This window comes from Schistocerca piceifrons, chromosome 5 (genome assembly GCF_021461385.2).
Source record: "Schistocerca piceifrons isolate TAMUIC-IGC-003096 chromosome 5, iqSchPice1.1, whole genome shotgun sequence".
NCBI lineage: Eukaryota > Metazoa > Arthropoda > Insecta > Orthoptera > Acrididae > Schistocerca > Schistocerca piceifrons.
Window position 1 is genome coordinate 69,173,580 of NC_060142.1, and position 27,670 is coordinate 69,201,249.

At 45.1% G+C, this 27,670-nt stretch overlaps 1 protein-coding gene across 1 annotated transcript in view; it reads right to left on the bottom strand.

Moving 5' to 3' along the window:
- The window catches only part of LOC124798740, a 162,893-nt gene that overhangs the window by 84,611 nt on the left and 50,612 nt on the right, over nt 1-27,670 (bottom strand). The gene's annotated exons all lie outside the window — the stretch shown is intronic.

Genomic DNA, 27,670 nt, shown 5'->3' on the forward strand with positions numbered 1-27,670 from the left:
CTCATACAGTCAAAACTTGTTTCTTTCTGCCTCTGAATAAATTGTAACTTTGATATTTGTAGGGTGCTTTCTGATTATAATTTTAAATCTGTTTCTTCTAAAAATGCTTTTAGGCACTATTAAAGTGAATAAAATCCCGTTTTGTTAAAAGGAATTTGATTATGATTTCATCAGTTACTCCCTGGCAACTACGGCCGTGCTTGGATAGTGTGATTAAATGGGTTAATGTTCTTGATGAATCGCCAGTAAATAAAGTAAATTTTTTAAGAATATTCTTTGAAAATAAATGACGGTTCAATAGTAGAGTTGTGGCACGTGATGTATTAGAGTCGAAAACTTGAGGAAGTAGCAGTCTGTTTAAATATTTTCGAGAAGCAAAGCTCGTGTGTGTAGTGAGAAAGGCTGCACACTAATTTCGTCGGAAATGGTACACATGAGTCAGCCATTGATGTAGAACGAGGTAGAACAGAAGAAGTATTTAATTTTACCGGTATGCAAACAGGGCGCAAATGTCAAACGGAGAATACTCCTACGATGAGGGCACATTTCACTCAGGAAATGAAAGCGAAAACCATGCGAAGGTGGGAGGTCATGTACGTTATGTAAATACGGAAAGAGGTATAGTCAGGGAAAGTAACAGTCTGATTTCGTGGACAAGGTGTCATACAGCAGTTGAGTCGCGTGCGTCTAGTGCAGGGTACGTTACCGATCATTCAATTTACGCAAGAGACAGAGAAGATGCGACGGGAAAGGGAAAATACGACGAGAGGAGGAAAAACAGAGGAAGGAATGCGAAGAAAGACAGCAGGAAGAAGACCAAATACAGATCCCAATTAATGAAATTAGTGAAATTCAGTAATGACAAGACAAGAAGCAAAAGAGACAGGACAAAGTCATGAAAGAAATTAATGAAATTCAAAGGCCGGCTGATGAGTTTGTCAAAAACGTAAATCAGGTAAGGAATGAAGTTAATGGTGTAAAGGCAGAGGTTGAAGACATTGGGAAGACGAGGCGCGAGAAATAGCAGTAGAGTCCAAACGTGAGGCTAAGACAGCTAGATCAGTAGCACGAGATGCGCGAAAAAAATTCCCAAATTGCGCGAAATCAGGCAGCCCTGGCAAAGGTCGAAGTGAGCGCAACCAAGAAGACTATTTCTTCTCTTAAAAACAAGGTCGGAGAATACTCGCTCTTGTAAGAATTCAGCCAGAAACAACAGCACATTGTCGTAAGTTCGTTGGTCACCAGGAATGTCAAAGAGAAAATTTTGCAATAGTGACAACCCGGTGAGGAGAGGACACAGCCTGAATTTTACGTCAGCGGCCAGGGCAGGTAACCGGAACGCTAACGGCCACAAGGCAGAAAATTCCGCTGGCGCACTTGGACTTCAAATAACAAAAATACAGTTAAACTCCACCGGATGGTGGCCGAACTTACGCCAAATCGAACAATCGCTGTTGCTCACGGGAATACTCCCAACAGCCAACCATGAAAACCAACGGCACAAAAACAGACTGGATTCGATAGTTAAGTCACCACTCAACTTTGATGTCCTGGGTCGGTGAGCCAAGAACCTCGTAGCAGTCGGAACAGCTCCCACACTCTCCGACACTGCATAGAGACCGCCAGCGAGGCCGGCCCACTGCGCCGCTCGGAGATTTCCTGCCTGATCCACACCAACCGACCGAATGGCCCGCAACGGCTAGCCGTAAACTGTAAGCACCAGACCAAAGATAGTATAAGGTGCGAATACCGATACACACCGCTGCTGCAACACGTAGGGAGAGAGAGAACCATCTCATAGCCGCAATAACGGTGGGAAACCAGACGTAGAGTAACAGTCGAGGTTTAAACCAACGCATAAGCCTGTGCCAGCACGGCTCAATCATTCCATCAAACTTAACCCAGGGAGGGGATAATCTAAACTCTGAGCTACTGACTAAGATAAATCCGATATTGGTTACCTGAGCGGTTCTCCTTGACCAACAGATTTACCGGCCCCAATATACACATGATAGTGCAAGGCGCCACAGAAGGAGGAGTAAATTTACCAACATTCCCACCGCGCACCTGTCTCCCCTGGAAATTGCACATAAACTTGGTCCTCCGGCCTGCCCTTAAAGGTTTCCCGATTACGATTATACCGCTCCGTTTGCTTATTATGGGCTCTGAGTATATTACACCTGGCCCATTTCCAGTTTTCCCTGATAACACGCGAATTGATATCCGCTGGAATAGGATCTTGAAATCCCCACAAGTTCAAAAGAGGGGAATGGATAGGAAAAGATGAAGGATGCAGGAGTAGCTTGCAAAGCTTCATGACTGGCGGTATAAAAGGCAAAACCAAGCCAGAGAAGATTGGAGACCCATTTACTGGGGGTTTACTGATGATAAATAATCAAAGCGGAGTTAAGATTCCGATTAACACTCTCCGCAAAGGACCCCTGGGGATAATACGGGGTGGAGGTGACTTGCTTGACACCGTTCTGAAAACAGGGGGCATTGAAAGGGGCCGAAAGAAAGGCAGGAGCGTTATCGCTAACTAGCTGCTTGGGTGGTCCAAAAACACTGAAGACGCTAGTTAAATGATTAATAGTGGTGGCAGCGGCAACGTTACGCCTGGGAAGGAGCCAAGTAAATCTGGAGAACGCATCAATCACAACAAGTACATATCGATGACCTAGTACGAGGTAAAGGCCCCAAATAATCAATATAGCGATTGAGCATAGGACAAGACTCTCGTTCAGAACTCAACCAACCTTGTTGAAGAGCATTCCTGGGTTTGGCTACATTACGCAATGGAATATCATTTGTCTCACATTCCGGTCCATGAAGGGCCAAGTTAAATGTTCCTTGATTTGTTAGAGAGTCTTATAAGTCCCTAAATGGCCTCCCACCAACGAAAAATTAAAATAACGAAAGACCGGACGCACCGAGGTTGCAGGCAAACAGATCTTAGACTGCTTAACATTGCCCATGTGCCTGCAAAGAGTATCCTTCTTAACAACATACTCATCCGACAGCTCTCCTGCCAACACACGTTGCTTAATTCCGGTCCAAACAGGATCCTAATACTAATGCTAAGCAACGAACAAAAGGGGAATTTTACCCAACACCATACAATTGAGGTTGTCGCCCTCTACCTGCTACCTTCTTTCACTAGATGTAGCTTCGGTGAACATCCGGCTGAGGGCATTCGCAAGGACATTTTCAGAGCCCTTCACATGTTTGAGTTCAAACTGAAATGCCGAAATACGTACTGCCCACCTAGCAATACGGCCAGTTTTAAGCGGCCTAGCCAACACCCAGCTCAAAGCTTGATTGTCGGTTTTCAATTGGGAAACCTGATGTTCAAGATAGAAGCGGTATTTCCCTAAGGCAAATAAAACGGCCAAGGCCTCTCACTCGTAGACAGAGTACTTCAGCTCGGCATCAGTTAGCCGACGAGACGCGTACGCTAATGGTTGTCTCTACCCCTCAAACTCCTGGATGAGAACAGCTGAAATACCCGCATTAGAAGCGTCAGTTTGAACAATAAACCTTTTATTAAAGTCGGGTACCCCAAGAACCGGCGGGTTGGCTATCGCTGTCTTAATGTCCTCAAAGGCAGTCTCTAGAGCGGGTCCCCATTCAAAACGCACGCCCTTTCGACGTAACTGATTTAAGGGTGTCGCCAACTGAGCAAAACCGGGTACTAACGCCTAAAGTAATTTGCCATGCCTATAAATTTAGCAATTCCCCGTTTATCAGTTTGGGGAGGCAATGCCCGCAAGACCTTAGTCCGCTCTTGGTCAATGCGAATACTTTGACCCGACACTATATGGCCTAAGAAAGATACCTCCTGCTCAGCTAGCGTTATTTTACTAGCCTTAACAGTTAGACCGGCTTGCTGTAATCTCAACAGAACTTGTTGGATATGCTCCAAATGATCCTCAAACGAACAACTATAGATAACCAAGTCGTCCAATTAATTGCACACGGACTAACTTTAAGTCGCCAAGGATATTATTCAACAAATGAGTAAGCACCGACGCTCCGGTTGCTAGCCCAAAAGGAACTCTGTTAAACTCGAACAAGTTCCAATCAGTATAAAACGCAGTAACATGTTTACATTCCTCAGCCGAAGAAATCTGATGATAGGCCTGCTTCAAATCAAGGACCGTTTAACAGTTAGCGCCGGCAAACCAAGTAAAAGAATTATGCAGATCCGGCAGAGGATTTTAAAGAAGAAGCACAAAAAACAGCTTCACCACGTCAGGCGTTAATAAAAGCTAGGAAAGGAGGATTCAAGGAAGGTTCATTTTTTAAATAATATTGCCTTCTTTATCATGAATGAATCCATCTCCGTCGCACCAGGACGTCCTCGCAAAGAGTGGCGATCTCCTTCGACATCAGAGGGAAAAAAATCCCGTGTGATGGCGAGACATCAGTAGATGATCGATGCACGCCTTCTCGTACGTCTGTAGGACTAACCGTTGAGGGGATCGAATCTGTCAAACGGAAGAAGGAAAATCAGTTGCTCCTTACATGCATGATCCATCTGCGAGGCGGGTTGTGGAAAGCGCTCCGGAGAAAGTTCGAAAAATATTGTTGGTTCTTTGGGTTCTTGACAACTGCAGAATGTCCCTCATTAAAGTATTGCCAGGAATTGAGAGATGATTTGTAATCACTACGAAACAGGTAGTGAACTGTCCCCCAACACAGGTCACAAAGTAGGTAATTGCAAGCGGAAAATTGTGTCTGTCAAGAGAATCATTTATGGTGTGATACTTGTGATGAACGCCAGCATCTGGCGGACCAAAAACGAAACATTACTCTACTCGTTGCACACAAGTCGATGGCCATCGTCGTCTTGCACGCCGAAGGTGGTACACAGTGGTGATGGCGCCACGTGGACACGCGACTGGCTGACCTGCCTCACATTTAACGCCACTTACCTGGTGGACTGGACGTCCGATGCAATACTCTGACCGCTCAGCTAATGGACGGACTCCATCAAGCAACAACCCTGCCTGAGAACTTCTTCATACGAATCTTCTTTCTCTTGACATGCGGTTCCCACTTCCTTTTTAGAGGTATTGTATCCAGTCAGCCTCCCTGTACATTTTGCGTCATTTACATTCAGCAATGAGAACGGATTACTTCATGTGCTTATTTTAGTAAATATGACTATAGAGCAAACTTTCTGTGTACTGTGTGTGAAATGTATTCTAAATTGCTGTTTCCAAGTACGAGAACATGCAGTCAAATTATGACACTCCGCTTCTGTTAACAAGTTACTTGGGCTGGAGTTTGGTTGTAACAGACGAACCATACACGCGAGGGTTCTGATTGGATATATGCAAATTCTTCACACCAAGCAGTTTCGCTAGAGGGCACTTACCTGGCATCTTCTAAAAATACCTCGTTCGCTGCAGATGGTAGCACGAGATAGCGGTCTCGCTTGAGCTGTTAAGTTAAGTCGTAGGAAGGTGAGGTATTAGCCTGCAGTAAAGAGATTATCACGTATTTTAAGGGACGCCACGTTGTGTGTGTCTTGGCAGAGCACAGTTGTTGTTGTTGTTGTGGTCTTCAGTCCTGAGACTGGTTTGATGCAGCTCTCCATGCTACTCTATCCTGTGCAAGGTTCTCCATTTCCCAGTACCTACTGCAACCTACATCCTTCTGAATCTGCTTAGTGTATTCATCTCTTGGTCTCCCTCTACGATTTTTACCCTCCACGCTGCCCTTCAGTGCTAAATTGGTGATCCCTTGATGCCTCAGAACATGTCCTACCAACCGACCCCTTCTTCTGGTCAAGTTGTGCCACAGACTTCTCCCCAATCCTATTCAATACTTCCTCATTAGTTATGTGATCTACCCATCTAATCTTCAGCATTCTTCTGTAGCACCACATTTCGAAAGCTTCTATTCTCTTCTTGTCCAAACTACTTATCGTCCATGTTTCACTTCCGTACATGGCTACACTCCATACAAATACTTTCAGAAAAGACTTCCTGACACTTAAATCTATACTCGATGTTAACAAATTTCTCTTCTTCAGAAACGCTTTCCTTGCCATTGCCAGTCTACATTTTATATCCTCTCTACTTCGACTATCATCAGTTATTTTGCTCCCCAAATAGCAGAACTCCTTTACTACTTTAAGTGTCTCATTTCCTAATCTAATTCCCTCAGCATCACCCGACTTAATTCTACCACATTCCATTATCCTCGTTTTGCTTTTGTTGATGTTCATCTTATATACTCCTCTCAAGACACTGTCCATTCCATTCAACTGCTCTTCCAAGTCCTTTGCTTTCTCTGACAGAATTCCAATGTCATCGGCGAACCTCAAAGTTTCTATTTCTTCTCCGTGGATTTTAATACCTACTCCGAATTTTTCTTTTGTTTCCTTTACTTCTTGCTCAATATACAGATTGAATAACATCGGGAAGAGGCTACAACCCTGTCTTACTCCCTTCCCAACCACTGCTTCCCTTTCATGCCCCTCGACTCTTATAACTGCTATCTGGTTTCTGCACAAATTGTAAATAGCCTTTCGCTCCCTGTATTTTACCCCTGCCACCTTTAGAATCTGAAAGAGAGTATTCCAGTCAACATTGTCAAAAGCTTTCTCTAAGTCTACAAATGCTAGAAACGTAGGTTTGCCTTTCCTTAATCTTTCTTCTAAGATAAGTCGTAAGGTTAGTATTGCCTCACGTGTTCCAGTATTTCTACGAAATCCAAACTGATCTTCCCCGAGGTCGGCTTCTACTAGTTTTTCCATTCGTCTGTAAAGAATTCGTGTTAGTATTTTGCAGCTGTGGCTTATTGTTCGGTAATTTTCACATCTGTCAACACCTGCTTTCTTTGGGATTGGAATTATTATATTCTTCTTGAAGTCTGAGGGTATTTCGCGTGTATCATACATCTTCCTCACCAGATGGTAGAGATTTGTCAGGACTGGCTCTCCTAAGGCCGTCAGTAGTTCTAATGGAATGTTGTCTACTCCGGGGGCCTTGTTTCGACTCAGGTCTTTCAGTGCTCTGTCAAACTCTTCACGCAGTATCATATCTCCCATTTCATCTTCATCTACATCCTCTTCCATTTCCATAATATTGTCCTCAAGTACATCGCCCTTGTATAGATCCTCTATGTACTCCTTCTACCTTTCTGCTTTCCCTTCTTTGCTTAGAACTGGGTTTCCATCTGAGCTCTTGATGTTCATACAAGTGGTTCTCTTGTCTCCAAAGGTCTCTTTAATTTTCCTGTAGGCAGTATCTATTTTACCCCTAGTGAGATAAGCCTCTACATCCTTACATTTGTCCTCTAGCCATCCCTGCTTAGCCATTTTGCACTTCCTGTCGATCTCATTTTTGAGACGTTTGTATTCCTTTTTGCCTGCTTCATTTATTGCATTTTTATATTTTCTCCTTTCATAAATTAAATTCAATATTTCTTGTGTTACCCAAGGATTTCTACTAGCCCTCGTCTTTTTACCTACTTGATCGCCTGCTGCCGTCACTACTTTATCACTCAAAGCTACCCATTCTTCTTCTACTGTATTTCTTTCCCCCATTGCTGTCAATTGTTCCCTTATGCTCTCCCTGAAACTCTATACAACCTCTGGTTCTTTCAGTTTATCCAGGTCCCATCTCCTTAAATTCCCACCTTTTTGCAGTTTCTTCAGTTTTAATTTACAGGTCATAACCAATAGATTGTGGTCAGAGTCCACATCTGCCCCTGGAAATGTCTTACAATTTAAAACCTCGTTCCTAAATCTCTGTCTTACCATTATATAATCTATCTGATACCTTTTAGTATCTCCAGGATTCTTCCATGTATACAACCTTCTTTAATGATTCTTGAACCAAGTGTTAGCTATGATTAAGTTGTGCTCTGTGCAAAATTCTACCAGGCGGCTTCCTCTTTCATTTCTTAGCCCCAATCCATATCCACCTACTGCGTTTCCTTCTCTCCCTTTTCCTACACTCGAATTCCAGTCACCCATGACTATTAAATTTTCGTCTCCCTTCACTATCTGATTAATTTCTTTTATTTCATCATACATTTCTTCAATTTCTTCATCATCTGCAGAGCTAGTTGGCATATAAACTTGTACTACTGTAGTAAGTGTGGACTTCGTCTCTATCTTGGCCACAATAATGCGTTCACTACGCTGTTTGTAGTAACTTACCCGCATTCCTATTTTCCTATTCATTATTAAACCTACTGCTGCATTACCCCTATTTGATTTTGTGTTTATAACCCTGTAGTCACCTGACCAGAAGTCTTGTTCCTCCTGCCACCGAACTTCACTAATTCCCACTATATATAACTTTAACTTATCAATTTCCCTTTTTAAATTTTCTAACCTACCTGCCCGATTAAGGGATCGGACATTCCACGCTCCGATCCGTAGAACGCCAGTTTTCTTTCTCCTGATAACGATGTCCTCTTGAGTAGTCCCCGCCAGGAGATCCGAATGGGGGACTATTTTACCTCCGGAATATTTTACCGAAGAGGACGCCATCATCATTTAATCATACATTAAAGCTGCATGTCCTCGGGAAAAATTACGGCCGTAGTTTCCCCTTGCTTTCAGCCGTTCGCAGTACCAGCACAGCAAGGCCGTTTTGGTCATTGTTACAAGGCCAGATCAGTCAAGCATCCAGACTGTTGCCCTTGCAACTACTGAAAAGGCTGCTGCCCCTCTTCAGGAACCATACGTTTGTCTGGCCAGTGCCCAATCAAAATAATTTCTTAACTATTTGATCACAGTCAGATATACCACTTGCTGGTGTTTTCATTGAGTGGTGTGTAACATTTGTTTTCGGTCACGATATGTTTACTAATGCGATTTTCCACACCACCTGGCAGTTGTCATCACATTAGCAAACTTTCTCTTTGTCCGTCTCTTTAAAAAACAACTGGCAATGTGTTCACCTTGCCTAGCCTCAACGAAACTCTCCACCAGGGCCGTGCCATTGCCCATTAAAAATTTAATGTTGACTGTGCCTTACTCTGGCATGTTATAGTAATTTTATGCTTCTGGAGAAGGCTAGATGAATCTAGCCGAAACATGGGTAAAGACCAGAAAATTTTCGCAACTGAGGCGGATTTTTCGATTTATTAGAAAAGGACAGTCAGGAACGTAGGTATTTATATTTGTATCACTGTCAATCTTTTCAATCAAAGACCTCCACAAATCATTGATCCTTGTTCTAAAATTTGTGTTTCGCTTTTTTCGTATGCTACGACACTGACACAGAGCACTCAAAAGTGGTTCCCACAACACAGCCTAACCTTATTGGTTAACATAAATCGACCTCTTAACGGAGGTTTAATCCCCTTGAAACAAACAGTAAAAATTATATAAATTGTAGATGGTTACATAATAAAAGTCACTATAAAATCGAATCTGAAGTATCCGCAGTTAAGTCATGAGACCTCGTTTGTGAAAACTTCATTAAAAAGTGGCTGATGTTAGTGAATAAATAACCTGCTGGGACATAGTGTTCTGCACAAGTCTACAGTCTCAACGCCACCAAACAACAAATGGACAGTTGATCTATAACAATACGTAATAGTGCACAGTGATGCGATAAAGAAACTTGAGCAGAGCCACAAGACTCTTAAAGTGGTCTGCATTCAATGAACAGTTCAAGCTTACATTGCTTTCCGAGGATTGCTTTGAGTTTCACGTTCAATTATATCCTTATAATTACATCCTGTACAAAAGATATTTAGCTGCTACAGACGCTGTGACATCGCGAATCTAGAAACACTGACTAAGCTGAGCAGTAGTCAACGGAAAACCACGGGCGGTCCAACGTAGGACCACCTGCAGGGTCGCGAGCGGCGCTGTTAAAGCTAGCGGGCCTGGGCTGCCTGCACTGGGCAGTGGATTCCAGGCTGCGTTTCGGAGGGCAATTTGTCATCCTCAGAGAGGCACGCCGCCTAATGAACTGCACGCAGCACGCCATTCCAGCCGCTCGGCGGCGAGCGGAAACAATTTACTGCTCTGATTTCCAAGAAATACTTCCGAGAAAACGCTTCATAAATACACACACCATTTTTCCTTGCAAAAGTGACAGTCAGTAAAATACTTACGGAAACAACTATGCAGGAGTAGAAATAACATAATTCAGCGCCGCTCATCTGCCGGAAAATTTCGTCGAATTTAGTCATCCTAAGGGGATAGCCGCCTTTGAAACTTCCAAAATATCTGCGTTTTGCCTTAAAAGTGTCTCGTTTATTGCAATGTTCGCGAGAAACACCGTAGTAATTTGCGAAAAAAATGTAACCGAAAGCCGTTCACAGCTGTAAAAAGTAGTTCAAATGGTTCAAACGGCTCTGAGCACTATGGGACTTAACATCTGAGGTCATCAGTCCCCTAGAACTTAGAACTACTTAAACCTAACTAACCTAGGAACATCACACACATCCATACCCGAGGCAGGATTCGAACCTGCGACCGTAGCAGTCGCGCGGTTCCGGACTGAAGCGCCTAGAACCGCTCGGCCACCGTGGCCGGCTGAAAAAGTAGTCGACATGTAATTTCAACGAAGTCCAACAGGCATTATAGAAATTTTGAACGTGCCCGAAATTAAGATCGCACCAGCCTGTTACAACTTCTGTAAAAAAGCATATCGAGAGAGCTGTGCAGCGTATGACGGAAACTGTCCTACAGATCCAGAGGACCGCCGTAACCACGAAGAAGATGGAGGAGGAGTTCCTTATGGACCTGGAAGGATTGCTCTATGGTCCACAGATGTCTGAATAGGGGCATATTTAAACGAACTACAAAAAGAATGTTTTTCTCGAAACTGTACTTTTCAAATTGGTGAGGAACATAGCTTGAGAAAGCCGGCTGTTGTGGTCGAGTGGTTCTAGGCACTTCAATCCGGAATCACGCCGCCGCTACGGTCGCAGGTTCGAATCCTGCCTTGGGCATGTATGTGTGTGATGTCCTAAGATTAGTTAGGTTTATGTAGTTCTAAGTCTAGGGGACTAATGACCTCAGATGTTAAGTCCAATAGTGTTTAGAGCCATTTGAACCATTTCTGAACAATAACTTGAGAACGTTACATGCGATTTTGATCGCCGCGCGGAGTGGCCGTGCGGTCAGAGGCGCCATGTCACGGACTACGTGACTCCTCCCGCCGGAAGTTCAAGTTCTCCCTCGGGCATGGGTGTGTGAATTGTTCTTAGCATAAGCTAGTTTAAGTAGTGTGTAAGTCTAGGGACCGATGACTTCAGCAGTTTGGTCCCGTAAGAATTCACACACATTTGAACATTTTCGATTTTGATCGGATTTCCTTGCCGGTATTTTAAACTCAATTCTCTACCAGCATACGTAGCCGTTTCGCGATATATTCAGAAGTCTATCTTCAAATGAAGCAAGGGGAAACTACGGCCGTAATTTTTCCCGAGGACATGCAGCTTTACTGTATGAGAGCTGCATCAAACCAGTCTCAGGACTGAAGACCACACAACAACAACAACATCTTCAAATGCATGCTTTTCGCTCAATTTTCAGGTCGAGGAAAATTACAGTTGCTTTAAATACGTCACCATTTTCTTGCAACTTAATACGATAGAAAATATATTGCAATCACTAATGTAAAACTATTTTGTTACAGGTCCGACAGGAGAGCTTCAGGAATTCCCAACGATGACTAGGGCTCCGGCTGCAAGGTGCCTTTCTTCCAGCTGCAGCGGCAACGGATAGGCCTGACGTGGACACAAAAGAATTTCGTAACGACAAATGTGTAAGGAAGATATTATATCATCAGGTTCAACTTTTCTTTTAATTTTAATTAAAAAACTCGAAAATTACTTCTTTTTCATGCATTCAAAGAAAACTAGTCCGTTAAGAAATTGAGCAGTCTGTGGAAACGCCAAAGCAACAGCTATAGGCATGCTTATTCAAATGCAGAGATACGTAAACAGGCAGAATACGGCGATGCGGTCGGCAACCCCTAAATAAGACAACAACCTTCTGACGACTTGTTAGATTGTTTACTGCTGCTAAAATGGCAGGTCAACAAGATTTAAGTGAGTTTGAACGTTTTGTTATAGTCGGCGCACGAGCGATGGGCCACAGCGTTTCCGGGGTAGCTATGAAGTGGGGACTTTCCCGTACGACCATTTCACGAGTAGTCTGTGAATATCAGGAATCCGGTAAAACATCAAATCTCCGACAGCGCTACGGCCGGAAAAATATCCTGCAAGACCGGGACCAACGACGACTGCAGAGAATTGTTCAGCGTGGCAAAAGTGCAACCCTTCCGCAAATTGCTGTAGATTTCAGTGTTGGGCCATCAACAACAGCGTGCGAGCCAATCAACGAAACATCATCGAAATGGGCTTTCGGAGCCGAAGACCCACTCGTGCACAGTTGATGTCTGCACGAGACAAAGCTTTAGGTCTCGTCAGGGCCGGTCAGCACCGACATAGGACTGTAGGTGACTGGAAACATGTTGCCTGGTCGAATGAGTCTCGTTTCAAATTATATCGAGCGGGTGGACAGGTATGGAGACAACCTCATGAATCCATGGACACTGCATGTCATCAGGTGACTGTTAAAGATGATGGAGGCTCTGTATTGGTGTGGGGCGTGTGCAGCTGGAGTGATATGGGACTTTTGACACGTCTAAATACGACTCTGACAGGTGACACGTACTTAAGCCTGCTGTCTTATCACCTGCATCCATTCATGTCCACTGTACATTCCAGCAGGACAATGTGACTCCCCACGCGTCCAGAATTGCTACAGAGTGGCTTCAGGAACACTCTCCTGAGTTTAAACTCTTCCACTGGCCACCAATCTCTCCAGAAATGAACATTAATGAGCATATTCGCGATGCCTTGCAACGTGCTGTTCAGGAAGGATCTCCATCCCCTCGCACTCTTACCTATTTATGGACAGCTCCGCAGGATTCATGGTGTCAATTCCCTCCAGCACTACTTCAGACATTAGCCGAGTCCATGCCACGTCGTGCTGCGGCACTTTTGCGTGCTCACGGAGGCCTAGACGATATTAGGCAGGTGTACCAGTACCCTTGGCTCTTCAATGGACGTAGCACGCACTCCTCACGTAGATTCCAATGTAATTAAAAGATATCAGATTACCACACATTTTCGGAAATGAGAAGTGTGTCCCTGAGTTGGAAGAGAGTATACCTAACCGCAGTACAAATACGAATATTCCATACGTCTTCGACAGTACCTCATTACAGATATGACTGCCTTATGTTCTATTGTCTCTTGACGTGTGGATGGTGATTTTCTAAATGTAGACGGACTGCAGGAAACGATCACTGCGGGATAGGAAGCAAAAATGTACATAAGGATGTATTACCGGAAGTGCATTCCAAGGGAGGCAAACCCACTGGAAGCTCGAAAATATTTAACAATGTAGGGTTCAGTGACTGAGGGCACACATGAGAACACACCAGACAAATGGGAATGGTCTCTCTGTACCAGTGTTTTAGCTCTACACTCAAGATTGCGGTAATGTCATCCAGGACGAAGGCACCCTCGAAAGTCAGTACTAGAGGTCATCCGCTTCTCTGCAGTTTCCGACACTATTGTGCTGTCTAGTGCAATGTGGAGAGACTATGTCCTGGTATACCGACAAGGAACAGGTCGACATTGTCGGGGGTAATGGGCGGGCGGTACCACGACTATACCGGGAAAAGCATACCCGCCGACAACACTCACAATAAGCTGTTTGCAACAGTCCTTTTGTTTGTAGGAGACAGGCTCGTTTATGGCAGTGGCTAACCGGAAAAAGCGGGTGCGTCCGGTACGTACGCGGACCTAGTAGGAAGACGTGTTGAACATTTCAGAATACTACCACGGTTTCTGCACCAGAATGACGACCTGCCTGCATGGTGTAAGTCAGAAATCAGACGACATTCTCCAGGACAATTGCCACTGTCCATATCACTTACAAAGGGTTCAGGCCTTATTACAAACGTACCTGTCGCGATTTAGTCTAAATCTGTGTCCACTAGGAGCACATGCTTAGTCATCGAAGGCAGGAACAGAACTCCTCCACCAAAGTCTCTCATTTCTTCAGAGTGGTAACAGGACTCTGTGGGGACGGGAGGGGGTGGCGGTGGAAAGTGGCACTCGCTTAATCGCCATTCTGGCCAATGAGGCAGCGCAAAACAACCGCGTGAACTACTTGCTGTTCCGGCAAGCATCCCAAATGCATCAGGAGAGGCTGGATTTCAAACTTTGGTATTGCCACTTGGGAGAATAAGAAAAGAGGCTTGTTTGCCCCTTAAAAGCCATTCAAACGTTCAAGTCATGCTTTCAAGCTAAACGGTCTAGGAGGGAAAATGACTCTGTTATGGCTACTTGAGAGAGACTACCGTTTTTAAGAAAATAAAAAAGAAATACCTTGTCCTCCCCCTTATTCAAGTATCAGTGTGGTTTTAGGTGTAGAAAATTAGGGACCAACAGCGAGGTAAGCTCGTTGGCTGCAATTCAGCTCCAAAAGTGGTGGGGGGAGGGAGAGTTTGCGGACGCACTAGACTTCCATATGCAAATTGCACTTAGTGAGCCGTGCGTGGCTCATGTTCCTGCCATCATGTATTCTACACCCTGTTTTTAACGTACTTCCACCTCACTACGTTTATTTATATTACTGGTGTCACTGAGTTGGTGCTTTGCCTGACCGTGAGCAGCGCTAGCAGCGCGTATCAATACAGCCCCTCTCGTAGTATCTTTGATTGACTGCTATTACTTTCCGGTTGTTGTCTGTCGTAAGCCAGTTCGGGTCGCGAGTTCGGGCTGCCAGTCATTTGGAACGCGTCTGGACCGAAGTCAGGACCCGCCAGTCGGGGAGTTGTAATGCGGCACTAGCGCAGTTGGGTTGGAGCTGTGAGGTCTACGTCGACATAGCTCGCCCGACCATTGCTTCTCCGCATCACTTGAGCCAGGCCATGGTCTTGGTGGATCGTCGGTAGGTCGTCCTATCGGACGACGCGTTTTGGCTCTCGGATCGTTCATGAGTCGGCTGTCTGTGTGTGCATCGACTCCCGACTTGCCTTCATGCGTGCTTAGTTACTGTTGGGTACCGTTCAGGTCTTCGTGCAAGTGTTTGTCAGGTTGTGTGTGTAGTTGGCGTTATTTCCACTGACGACTGTTTTAGATGTTGTCACTATTCTGAGGGCAGTCGGTCGGTTGGTGCGGACAAGGGAGGTATCTCCGTGCGGCGCCCTCGGCTGTGTCCGCTGGCAGTCCCTGCACAGTGTCTGAGCGTGTGTGGAGCTGTCCGATCGCTACGAGCTTCATGGCTCACCAACCCAGGACGTCAAAGTTGAGTAGTGTGTTAAGTACTCAAGCCACGTCCGTTGATGTTGTATCGCTAGTTTCGGTGGTTCGCTGTTGGGGAGCTTTTCCTGTGTGCAACAGCTAGTGTTTACAGTGGTGAAATCGAGCCGCCGTGGGGTGGAATTAACTATATTGGTTCACTACAATTCAAGTGCACCACCCGAATTTTCTGCCTTGTGGCCGTTAGTGTTCTGGTTACCTGCCCTGGCCACTGACGTAAATTCAGGCAGTGTTCTTTTTTGGTGGAATTAACTACACTCCTGGAAATTGAAATAAGAACACCGTGAATTCATTGTCCCAGGAAGGGGAAACTTTATTGACACATTCCTGGGGTCAGATACATCACATGATCACACTGACAGAACCACAGGCACATAGACACAGGCAACAGGGCATGCACAATGTCGGCATTAGTACAGTGTATATCCACCTTTCGCAGCAATGCAGGCTGCTATTCTCCCATGGAGACGATCGTAGAGATGCTGGATGTAGTCCTGTGGAACGGCTTGCCATGCCATTTCCACCTGGCGCCTCAGTTGGACCAGCGTTCGTGCTGGACGTGCAGACCGCGTGAGACGACGCTTCATCCAGTCCCAAACATGCTCAATGGGGGACAGATCCGGAGATCTTGCTGGCCAGGGTAGTTGACTTACACCTTCTAGAGCACGTTGGGTGGCACGGGATACATGCGGGCGTGCATTGTCCTGTTGGAACAGCAAGTTCCCTTGCCGGTCTAGGAATGGTAGAACGATGGTTTCGATGACGGTTTGGATATACCGTGCACTATTCAGTGTCCCCTCGACGATCACCAGTGGTGTACGGCCAGTGTAGGAGATCGCTCCCCACACCATGATGCCGGGTGTTGGCCCTGTGTGCCTCGGTCGTATGCAGTCCTGATTGTGGCGCTCACCTGCACGGCGCCAAACACGCATACGACCATCATTGGCACCAAGGCAGAAGCGACTCTCATCGCTGAAGACGACACGTCTCCATTCGTCCCTCCATTCACGCCTGTCGCGACACCACTGGAGGCGGGCTGCACGATGTTGGGGCGTCAGCGGAAGACGGCCTAACGGTGTGCGGGACCGTAGCCCAGCTTCATGGAGACGGTTGCGAATGGTCCTCGCCGATACCCCAGCAGCAACAGTGTCCCTAATTTGCTGGGAAGTGGCGGTGCGGTCCCCTACGGCACTGCGTAGGATCCTACGGTCTTGGCGTGCATCCGTGCGTCGCTGCGGTCCGGTCCCAGGTCGACGGGCAAGTGCACCTTCCGCCGACCACTGGCGACAACATCGATGTACTGTGGAGACCTCACGCCCCACGTGTTGAGCAATTCGGCGGTACGTCCACCCGGCCTCCCGCATGCCCACTATACGCCCTCGCTCAAAGTCCGTCAACTGCACATACGGTTCACGTCCACGCTGTCGCGGCATGCTACCAGTGTTAAAGACTGCGATGGAGCTCCGTATGCCACGGCAAACTGGCTGCCACTGACGGCGGCGGTGCACAAATGCTGCGCAGCTAGCGCCATTCGACGGCCAACACCGCGGTTCCTGGTGTGTCCGCTGTGCCGTGCGTGTGATCATTGCTTGTACAGCCCTCTCGCAGTGTCCGGAGCAAGTATGGTGGGTCTGACACACCGGTGTCAATGTGTTCTTTTTTCCATTTCCAGGAGTGTATATTACCTTATTTCAAATTCAAGTGTACCAACGGAATTTTCTGTCTTGTGGCCGTTAGTGTTCCGGTTATCTGCCCTGGCCACTAACGTAATTTCAGGCAGCGCCCTTTCTTCACCTGTTGTCGCTGTCCAACACAGTGTGGAGTTTTGACAGCTTAATACATGATTCATTGCGGATAATCACGTCCGTAACAGTTTGGTCTTTGAGTTTTCGTGTACCGATTGATGGTTAGCAAGTCGTTTGGTCGGTCGGTCCGTGACTGTCTCTTGGTTGGGTTACCGACGGATCAAGTGTAGGTGGGCCCACCACCTGTCTCATCTAAGTGAACATTAATGTTACGAGGGCAGACGCCCCTCCTGGAGGCGTCTGAATGCCGTTGTCTATACTGTCCTTTTCATGGGAGTTTAATGGTCTGTTGGTTATCTATTGTAGCCAATGCTTTAAACGAAAAAATTTTTTATTGTGTTTTATGTAAATCAAGGGCCTTGAGCCCGTATAAGTAAGTCTGAATTCTGGCAAATGAATATTTTGCTCAAAGTTACTGTTGTTGTGCTATCTTTTCATTTTAGTGAGCCCGTATAAGTAAGTTTGAATTCTGGCAAGTGGATATTTTGCTAAAAGTTACTGTTGTTGTGCTATCTTTTCATTTAGTGAGCTATCAGCCACTTAGAACTTGAAGGTTTAAGGTATTTTAATTTTTGGAAAATCAATTCTGGGCGATCAGCTGCTTAAAACCTTATTCTTAAATTTAGTTACTGTCGTTGTGTTGCCTTTTCATTTAGTGAGCTTTCGGCCACTTAAAACTTTAAGGTTAAGGTATTTTTTGAATTTTTGTAAAATCAAGTGTGGGCCTTCAGCCGCTTAAAGCCTTATTCTCAAAATTTCCCCTTAAGCGAAAACATTGCGGCCTTCTGCCTTAAATGATTATGGTAATATGTTTTAAATTTTGAAATTTAATTGTGGCCTTCAGCCGTTCGTATTGCACCTTGTATATGTTTCTTCTATCCACCTTGGCCTTGAGGCTTTCAGCCTAGCTGTGATATAGTTGAGAGGAACCAGTGGCAAGTTAATGCCTTGATTTGATCCATGTACAGTACTTGATTGCCTCTAAATTGGAAGAGCACTATGCATGTGGGCTCTTTTTTTTTTTGGTCATCAGTCTACTGACTGGTTTGATGCGGCCCTCCACGAATTCCTTTCCTGTGCTAACCCTTCATCTCAGAGTAGCACTTGCAACCTACGTTCTCAATTATTTGCTTGACGTATTCCAATCTCTGTCTTCCTCTACAGTTTTTGCCCTCTACAGATCCCTCTAGTACCATGGAAGTCATTCCCTCATGTCTTAGCAGATGTCCTATTATCCTGTCCCTTCTCCTTACCAGTGTTTTCCACATATTCCTTTCCTCTCCGATTCTGCGTAGAACATCCTCATTCCTTACCTTATCAGTCCACCTAATTTTCAACATTCGTCTATAGCACCACATCTCAAATGCTTCGATTCTCTTCTGTTCCGGTTTTCCCAAAGTCCATGTTTCACTACCATACAATGCTGTACTCCAGACGTACATCCTCAGAATTTTTTTCCTCAAATTAAGGCCGGTATTTGATATTAGTAGACTTATTTTGGCCAGAAATGCCTTTTTTGCCATAGCGAGTCTGCTTTTGATGTCCTCCTTGCTCCGTCCGTCATTGGTTATTTTACTGCCTAGGTAGCAGAATTCCTTAACTTCATTGGCTTCGTGACCATCAATCCTGATGTTAAGTTTCTCGCTGTTCTCATTTCTACTACTTCTCATTACCTTCGTCTTTCTCCGATTTACTCTCAAACCATACTGTGTACTCATTAGACTGTTCATTCCGTTCAGCAGATCATTTAATTCTTCTTCACTTTCACTCAGGATAGCAATGTCATCAGCGAATCGTATCATTGATATCCTTTCACCTTGTATTTTAATTCCACTCCTGAACCTTTCTTTTATTTCCATCATTGCTTCCTCGATGTACAGATTGAATAGTAGGGGCGAAAGGCTACAGCCTTGTCTTACACCCTTCTTAATACGAGCACTTCGTTCTTGATGGTCCACTCTTATTATTCCCTCTTGGTTGTTGTACATATTGTATATGACCCGTCTCTCCCTATAGCTTACCCCTACTTTTTTCAGAATCTCGAACAGCTTGCACCATTTCATATTGTCGAACGCTTTTTCCTGGTCGACAAATCCTATGAAAGTGTCTTGATTTTTCTTTAGCCTTGCTTCCATTTCTAGCCGTAACGTCAGAATTGCCTCTCTTGTCCCTTTACTTTTCCTAAAGCCAAACTGATCGTGACCTAGCGCATTCTCAATTTTCTTTTCCATTCTTCTGTATATTATTCTTGTAAGCAGCTTCGATGCATGAGCTGTTAAGCTGATTGTGCGATAATTCTCGCACTTGTCAGCTCTTTCCGTCTTCGGAATTGTGTGGATGATGCTTTCCCGAAAGTCAGATGGTATTTCGCCAGACTCATATATTCTACACACCAACGTGAATAGTCGTTTTGTTGCCACTTCCCCCAATGATTTCAGAAATTCTGATGGAATGTTATCTATCCCTTCTGCCTTATTTGACCGTAAGTCCTCCAGAGCGCTTTTAAATTCCGATTCTACTACTGGATCCCCTATCTATTCTAAATCGACTCCTGTTTCTTCTTCTACCACATCAGACAAATCTTCACCCTCATAGAGGCTTTCAATGTATTCTTTCCACCTATCTGCTCTCTCCTCTGCATTTAACAGTGGAATTCCCGTTGCACTCTTAATGTTACCACCGTTGCTTTTAATGTCACCAAAGGTTGTTTTGATTTTCCTGTACGCTGAGTCTGTCCTTCCGACATCTGTTCATCTTCAGCTTGCGACGTCGGCATGTGTACCTGAACTATCGTTGTCGGTGTTGGTCTGCTGTCGATTCTGATTAGAACAACCCGGTCACTGAACTGTTCACAGTAACACACCCTTTGCCCTGCATTCCTATTAATAACGAATCCTACACCTGTTATACCATTTTCTGCTGCTGTTGATATTACCCGATACTCATCTGACCAGAAATCCTTGTCTTCCTTCCACTTCACTTCACTGACCCCTACTATATCTAGATTGAGCCTTTGCATTTCCCTTTTCAGATTTTCTAGTTTCCCTACCACGTTCAAGCTTCTGAAATTCCACGCCCCGACTCGTAGAACGTTATCCTTTCGTTGATTATTCAATATTTTTCTCATGGTAACCTCCCCCTTGGCAGTCCCCTCCCGGAGATCCGAATGGGGGACTATTCCGGAATCTTTTGCCAATGGAGAGATCATCATGACACTTCCTCAATTACAGGCCACATCTCCTGTGGATACACGTTTTATCTCGTCTGGGTCTGAAGCTCTGCACAACACGTGCGGCGTACCGCTGCCAGCGTCTATCAGAATGGGTGAAAGGCCTAGGTGCTTTAACAGGCAAAAACCAGACTTAATGGCATGTGTAAGGTTATGCTGCTGTTGTGAACTTACGTACCATGCAGCTCTGCTAGCTAGTCTATCAGGTGTCAGTCACTGGAAATTTATTTTGTTGATTTATAAGATTTCGTGTTTGGAGGCCTTCATCCATGAAAGAATTGGATTTTTAAACTCGTAGTTGTAAAGGTTCAGCTATGTGACGTTTTGGTTTAAATGTGTTATTAAATTACAATAAACTACAATTTTGTAGTGAAGCTGACCGCCACCTTATTTGGCTCTTTCCATAATCCTAATCACCTGTTCTGCCCAGCGGGTTTAGCGGGCGTTTCACTTAGTACTACTTTGCGCCCCCGTGTACATACTGTGGCGGTCGATACATCAAACATTCGTTCCCCTGTCTGGTGTGGTAGTGTTACACAACCGCTGCGCGAACTGTGACAACTTGAAAACTGTACCGCGTACAGGACACATTCTTCTTACACAACACTCATTTGCGCGCAATAGCACACCTGCATGGAGAAAAAAAGGACTGTGGCACAACACCTGCAAATGCAAGGTGAGTGCGTACGGTGCGTGCGTGCCGGAACAAACGCACCAGATTAATTCCCGATGAATCTGATTGACGAGTTCGCAGAGCTAATAAAAGTTTTCAATTAGAGCGGTAGAATTAGCGGTAGGCGCGCAGGTGCCTGGCTGATGATTAGCAGACCTGAATACTGATGTCCGTTAATGAGAGAGCCACGCACGCCGATCTGGTCTGCGGACGGCATTCCACTGGCCTCCGGGTCTGAAGCTCTGCACAACACATGCGGCCTACCGCTCCCAGCGTGCATTGGAATGGGGGGAAGGCCTAGCTGCTTTAACAGGCAAAAACCAGACTTAATGGCATGTGTAGGGTTATGCTGTTGTTGTGAACTTACGTACCATGCAGGTCTGCTAGCTAGTCTATCAGGTGTCAGCCACTTTGTCTTAATATAACTACTGCAACCTGCGTCAACCTGAGCGCGATTACCGGTGTTAAATATTGGTCTCGTTTGCAATTATTAACTCATCTCAAACACTTTGCTCCATTACCGTATTCACTATTTTTTGGAATCACCTTTCGAACGAGGGATAGTTATGCACCTCGTATTTTTAGGGTAGATTACTTTGGCACCGATATGGCAAGAATACTTAAATAGTGTATGGAAAGTACATCTTTTGTGTTATTAATATGAACACGGCTGCCAGCTCCTTGATTCAAAGTCCAAAATTGCATTTTCACATGATTAACTTCAAGGCATCTAAGGACGTATCAAGTACTGCTAGAAAGCGTTCACACAAAAATTATTCATCGAAAATTTAATCAGAGAAAGAAGTCAAAAGGATTCACAAAATATTGGAGCATATGATCAAACAGCTGACACTGTACGCTACTACCTTGGACTGTGTTTGGTGTTTGACTCCAGATGCATCTCTCATTGCAGTATGGCAGACTCGGGCTGTAGCCATGGACCTGACGTATTTCATGGCGTTCATTCCTTGATTAGTCTTAGTCGCAGTCAGTCAGAAGATGACGTAGTGCACCAAACATCAAAGTGTATTGCATTTGTAATTAGTACTCTTGTTCAAATAAAGGGAACAAAAGCACCATCCAGCACATAACTCGATGGCTATCGCATTTTGCATTTTGTCACATTTCCGTTTCTTCTCCTTTCTTTGTTTTGAACTCGAAAGGTCTCCTGTACTCGAGAGCCCAGAGGCAATGGCATTGCTCCAGTTTAGTCCCTACATTGTCCTTGGCCCAAGCTTTTACAAGACCTAAAACAGACAGACGTTGGTGTAAGAATACTTTAGATTTGTGTTACTAACGTGACTTAAGGTTTAGTTAATATGAAATAATTCAAAGGAAGGCTTTCCAAAAGTCCATATCAGAAATGACTGCTCGATTGAAACAGGTATATCCATAGAATGTCAGGGTAACGGTTATACGTGTAGATATTTCTACTGGTGTCTGAGGATGGTGTACTGAGGGATATCACATCAGTATTTATGTCACTTGCAGACAATTAATTGTAGCTATTGCAAGTGGTATGTTTTTAGGTTAGGTAGTATCCCCAAGAAGATGAGCCATTACTGCTTATTTCCCCTGGCAAAGAGGATAGATGATGAGGTATGGACATGTGAATGCAAAATGATTAGCCTATACTGACAGGGCCGGCCGAAGTGGCCGAGCGGTTCTAGGCGCTACAGTCTGGAACCGCGCGACCGCTACGGTCGCAGGTTCGAATCCAGCCTCGGGCATGGATGTGTGTGATGTCCCTAGGTTGGTTAGGTTTAAGTAGTTCTAAGTTCTAGGGGACTGATGACCTCAAAAGTTAAGTCCCGTAGTGCTCAGAGCCATTTGAACCATATACTGACAGGCGTGCTTAGAGAGGCAGTTACAACCCTGGAGAAAAGAGGTCGGGAAGTTTGTGATATTACTGTTCGGTGCAAGGAAAAAGCAGCCAGCATTTGTGTACATAGTAAGGTAACAGATGTAAAAATATGTCCACTAATACACGTCACACGTTGTATTTGCATCAGTATCAACCGCAATAAATGTTGCTGTTGGAAAGTGTGCTCACTGCTGCTGTCTGTCTAGTGTGACGAACCTCAGTTTATAGCTTAATACACTTAACTGAAAGTGAAACATAAATTAAGTGAACAGCACTGCCCTCTCGTACATTACTTTCACTAACTGAAAGGAGGGAGGGATTGGACCTAGAAAATCGACTAACACCATAACATTTTGTCTTTACTTTGTGGATACCGTTTGAATGTGCCCATTACCTCGTGCTTCACAGTCGTTGGAGAGAGTATCTCTTATAATCCATGAAAAGATTTTGTACTGACACAATGCCGTACTATATGTCTGCGAGCAGCTGACACATTCGTCTTTGTACTGCACGGAGACGTTCTCTCCCATGGGTTTCATCACTATGGACTTTTCCCTTTGCTGTTACACGAAACCCCAGACGAAAATGAGGAGGTGCGTACCGGTAGGGTCCGTGGCGCCTGTTTCAGTGTTGAACAGTTAATGAGACACATTCAAAAGACTGCCTAAAAGATAATAATTTCCCAGTTTCACAGTTATTCATTTCTTTCCGGAAGTACTACCACCATTTCTGCTTTGTTCACTTGGACAAATGATTCATTTTTATCTTTTAGAGATGCTTTGTTGCAGTACCAAGAGAAATGGCTACGAAGACAAAATACTGTATCCGGAAATAAATAAATAAGATTCAAATGGAGACAGCCTTATTATTTAATTAAATTGATATGTTTGTCATTCCTACCAACTAGAAAATCGACGATATTCCATAGAGTGCAGCAAAATGTTATGTTCTGTTGTAACACAAGATTTTCGTCACTTGTAGCCGTTTCTGTAACCTTCATTTAATTCTTTAAGATGCAAATAATTTAATGAATAAAAAACTATTCACTTCCGAATGTTAGTACCTTATCTCAAAGCTCTCAATTTAACACAGACTACCAAGCACATGCTGGCTGGGGTGGCCGAGCGGTTCTATGCGCTGTAGTATGGAACCGCGCAACCGCTACGGTCGCAGGTTCGAATCCTGCGTAGGGCAAGGATGTGTGTGATGTCCTTAGGTCAGTTAGGTTTAAGTACTTCTAAGTTCTAGGGGAGTGATGACCTCAGAAGTAAAGCCATTCCGGCCGGCCATGATGTGTCTGTTTATGTCAAAATTAACTGGTGCAACGTTATGAAATAAAAATTGTGTCAGAATCCACGTTTTTAACAAAAATTGAAGGCGCTAAATATTATACTTAGAAATGTGAAAATTTGTATGATGCCCCCATAAATGAAAGTCAAGAGGGTTGAGGTCAGGAGAACGTGGACGCCATGGAATTGGTCCGCCTCTACCAATCCATCGGTCACCGAACCCATTGTTGAGAAGCGTACGAACACTTCGACTGAAATGTGCAGGAGCTCCATCGTGCATGAACCACATGTTGTGTCGTACTTGTAAAGGCACATGTTCTAGCAGCACAGGTAGAGTATCCCGTATGAAATCATGATAACGTGCTCCATTGAGCGTAGGTGGAAGAACATGGGGCCCAATCAAGACATCACCAACAATGCCTGCCCAAACGTTCACAGAAAATCTGTGTTGATGACGTGATTGCACAATTGCGTGCGGATTCTCGTCAGCCCACACATGTTGATTGTGAAAATTTACAATTTGATCACGTTGGAATGAAGCCTCATCCGTAAAGAAAACATTTCCACTGAAATGAGGATTGACACATTGTTGGATGAACCATTCGCAGAAGTGTACCCGTGGAGGCCAATCAGCTGCTGATACTGCCTGCACACGCTGTGCACGGTACGGAAACAACTGGTCCTCCCGTAGCACTCTCCATGCAGTGACGTGGTCAACGTTACCTTGTACAGCGGCAACTTCTCTGACGCTGACATTAGCGTTATCGTCAACTGCACGAAGAATTGCCTCGTCCATTGCAGGTGTCCTCGTCGTTCTAGGGCTTCCCCAGTCGCGAGTCATAGGCTGGAACGTTCCGTGCTCCCCAAGACGCCGATCAATTGCTTCGAACGTCTTCCTGTCGGGACACCTTCGTTCTGGAAATATGTCTCGATACAAACGTACCGCGCCACCGCTATTGCCCCGTGCTAATCCATACATCAAATGGGCATCTGCCAACTCCGCATTTGTAAACATTGAACTGACTGCAAAACCACGTTCGTGATGAACACTATCCTGTTGGTGCTACGTACTGATGTGCTTCATGCTAGTACTGTAGAGCAATGAGTCGCATGTCAACACAAGCACCGAAGTCAACATTACCTTCCTTCAACTGGGCCAACTGGCGGTGAATCGAGGAAATACAATACATACTGACGAAACTAAAATGAGCTCTAATATGGAAATTAACCATTCCCGGACACATGTCCACATAACATCTTTTCTTTATTTGTGTGTGATGAGTGTTTCCTGAAAGTTTGGCCGTACCTTTTTGTAACATCCTGTATAAATACAGCCCGAGAGGAAAGAGGAGGCTTCACTTCGCACCCAGCCACATTTTAAGAGGCGTATCTGGCAAATGCTGGATTGTGCGTTGCGTCTGATGACGTCAGAGACGGGCTGTTGCAAAACGTTGATTTTCTGTAACAACTGATAGTGAACTCGTGAGGACTGTACACCGTCCTGGATCGCTTAGATTTTCGCTAAAGTAGCTGTCAGTGTGGCGTCCGTGATATTTTCAAATCCTTGTGGGAAGTGGGGACAATTATCTTCCACTTTTGTGGCGAGCATTTAATTTGAGTATCAGTAGTCAGGGCGAAAGACAATTTGGTAGCAGTTTACCGTAGAGGTCGCCTCTGAACTGCTAATAGTGCTGTTTAGGATAGAAAGATTTACTGTCAATATGAACATAACGACTTTCACAGTGTTGTGCTTGTGAAACTTTACCAAATATATGTATGAATTAGAACTTTATTTAAAATCGTAGTCCTGATCCCGCTAAGCAAGTTGAGCCGTGCTCGCGTTGGTGCTGTTTGTTCGTTTATGTCCTCTGTTGGAGGCCAGATGGTATCGTTTAGTTGGCATGGTTGTGGTTGTTTGTCTCCTGGCGCCACATGGTTTCGCAAGCGTTGCCTCTCTACTAGTGGCTCCAGCGGCAGTTATCGATATATACGAGGGCAGTTGAATAAGTAATGCAACACATTTTTTTTCTCGGCCAATTTTGGTTGAAAAAACCGGAAATTTCTTATGGAATATTTTCAAACATTCCCGCTTCGTCTCGTATAGTTTCATTGACTTCCGACAGGTGGCAGTGCTGTACGGAGCTGTTAAAATGGCGTCTGTAACGGATGTGCGTTGCAAACAACGGGCAGCGATCGAGTTTCTTTTGGAGGAAAACCAGGGCATCTCAGATATTCATAGGCGCTTGCAGAATGTCTACGGTGATCTGGCAGTGGACAAAAGCACGGTGAGTCGTTGGGCAAAGCGTGTGTCATCATCGCCGCAAGGTCAAGCAAGACTGTCTGATCTCCCGCGTGCGGGCTGGCCGTGCACAGCTGTGACTCCTGCAATGGCGGAGCGTGCGAACACACTCGTTCGAGATGATCGACGGATCACCATCAAACAACTCAGTGCTCAACTTGACATCTCTGTTGGTAGTGCTGTCACAATTGTTCACCAGTTGGGATATTCAAAGGTTTGTTCCTGCTGGGTCCCTCGTTGTCTAACCAAACACCATAAAGAGCAAAGGAGAACCATCTGTGCGGAATTGCTTGCTCGTCATGTGGCTGAGGGTGAGAATTTCTTGTCAAAGATTGTTACTGGCGATGAAACATGGGTTCATCACTTCGAACCTGAAACAAAACGGCAATCAATGGAGTGGCGCCACACCCACTCCCCTACCAAGAAAAAGTTTAAAGCCATACCCTCAGCCGGTAAAGTCATGGTTACAGTCTTCTGGGACGCTGAAGGGGTTATTCTGTTCGATGTCCTTCCCCATGGTCAAACGATCAACTCTGAAGTGTATTGTGCTACTCTTCAGAAATTGAAGAAACGACTTCAGCGTGTTCGTAGGCACAAAAATCTGAACGAACTTCTCCTTCTTCATGACAACGCAAGACCTCACACAAGTCTTCGCATCCGAGAGGAGCTCACAAAACTTCAGTGGACTGTTCTTCCTCATGCACCCTACAGCCCCGATCTCGCACCGTCGGATTTCCATATGTTTCGCCCAATGAAGGACGCAATCCGTGGGAGGGACTACGCGGATGATGAATAAGTTATTGATGCAGTACGACGTTGGCTCCGACATCGACCAGTGGAATGGTACCGTGCAGGCATACAGGCCCTCATTTCAAGGTGGCGTAAGGCCGTAGCATTGAGTGGAGATTACGTTGAAAAATAGTGTTGTGTAGCTAAAAGATTGGGGAATAACCTGGTGTATTTCAATGCTGAATAAAACAACCCCTGTTTCAGAAAAAAAATGTGTTGCATTACTTATTGAACCGCCCTCGTAGTAACTGTGGCCCTATCTATGGGGCGACATCGTTGTTCTTCCGGGTAGTGGCAGTGTGCAGTTCGGTTGGGGACTCAGGAAGAGCAGGGCCCGCTCAGTGCGAGAACATGCCAGGACCGCTGGCGGCGCCCATGGACTGCCGGATCGA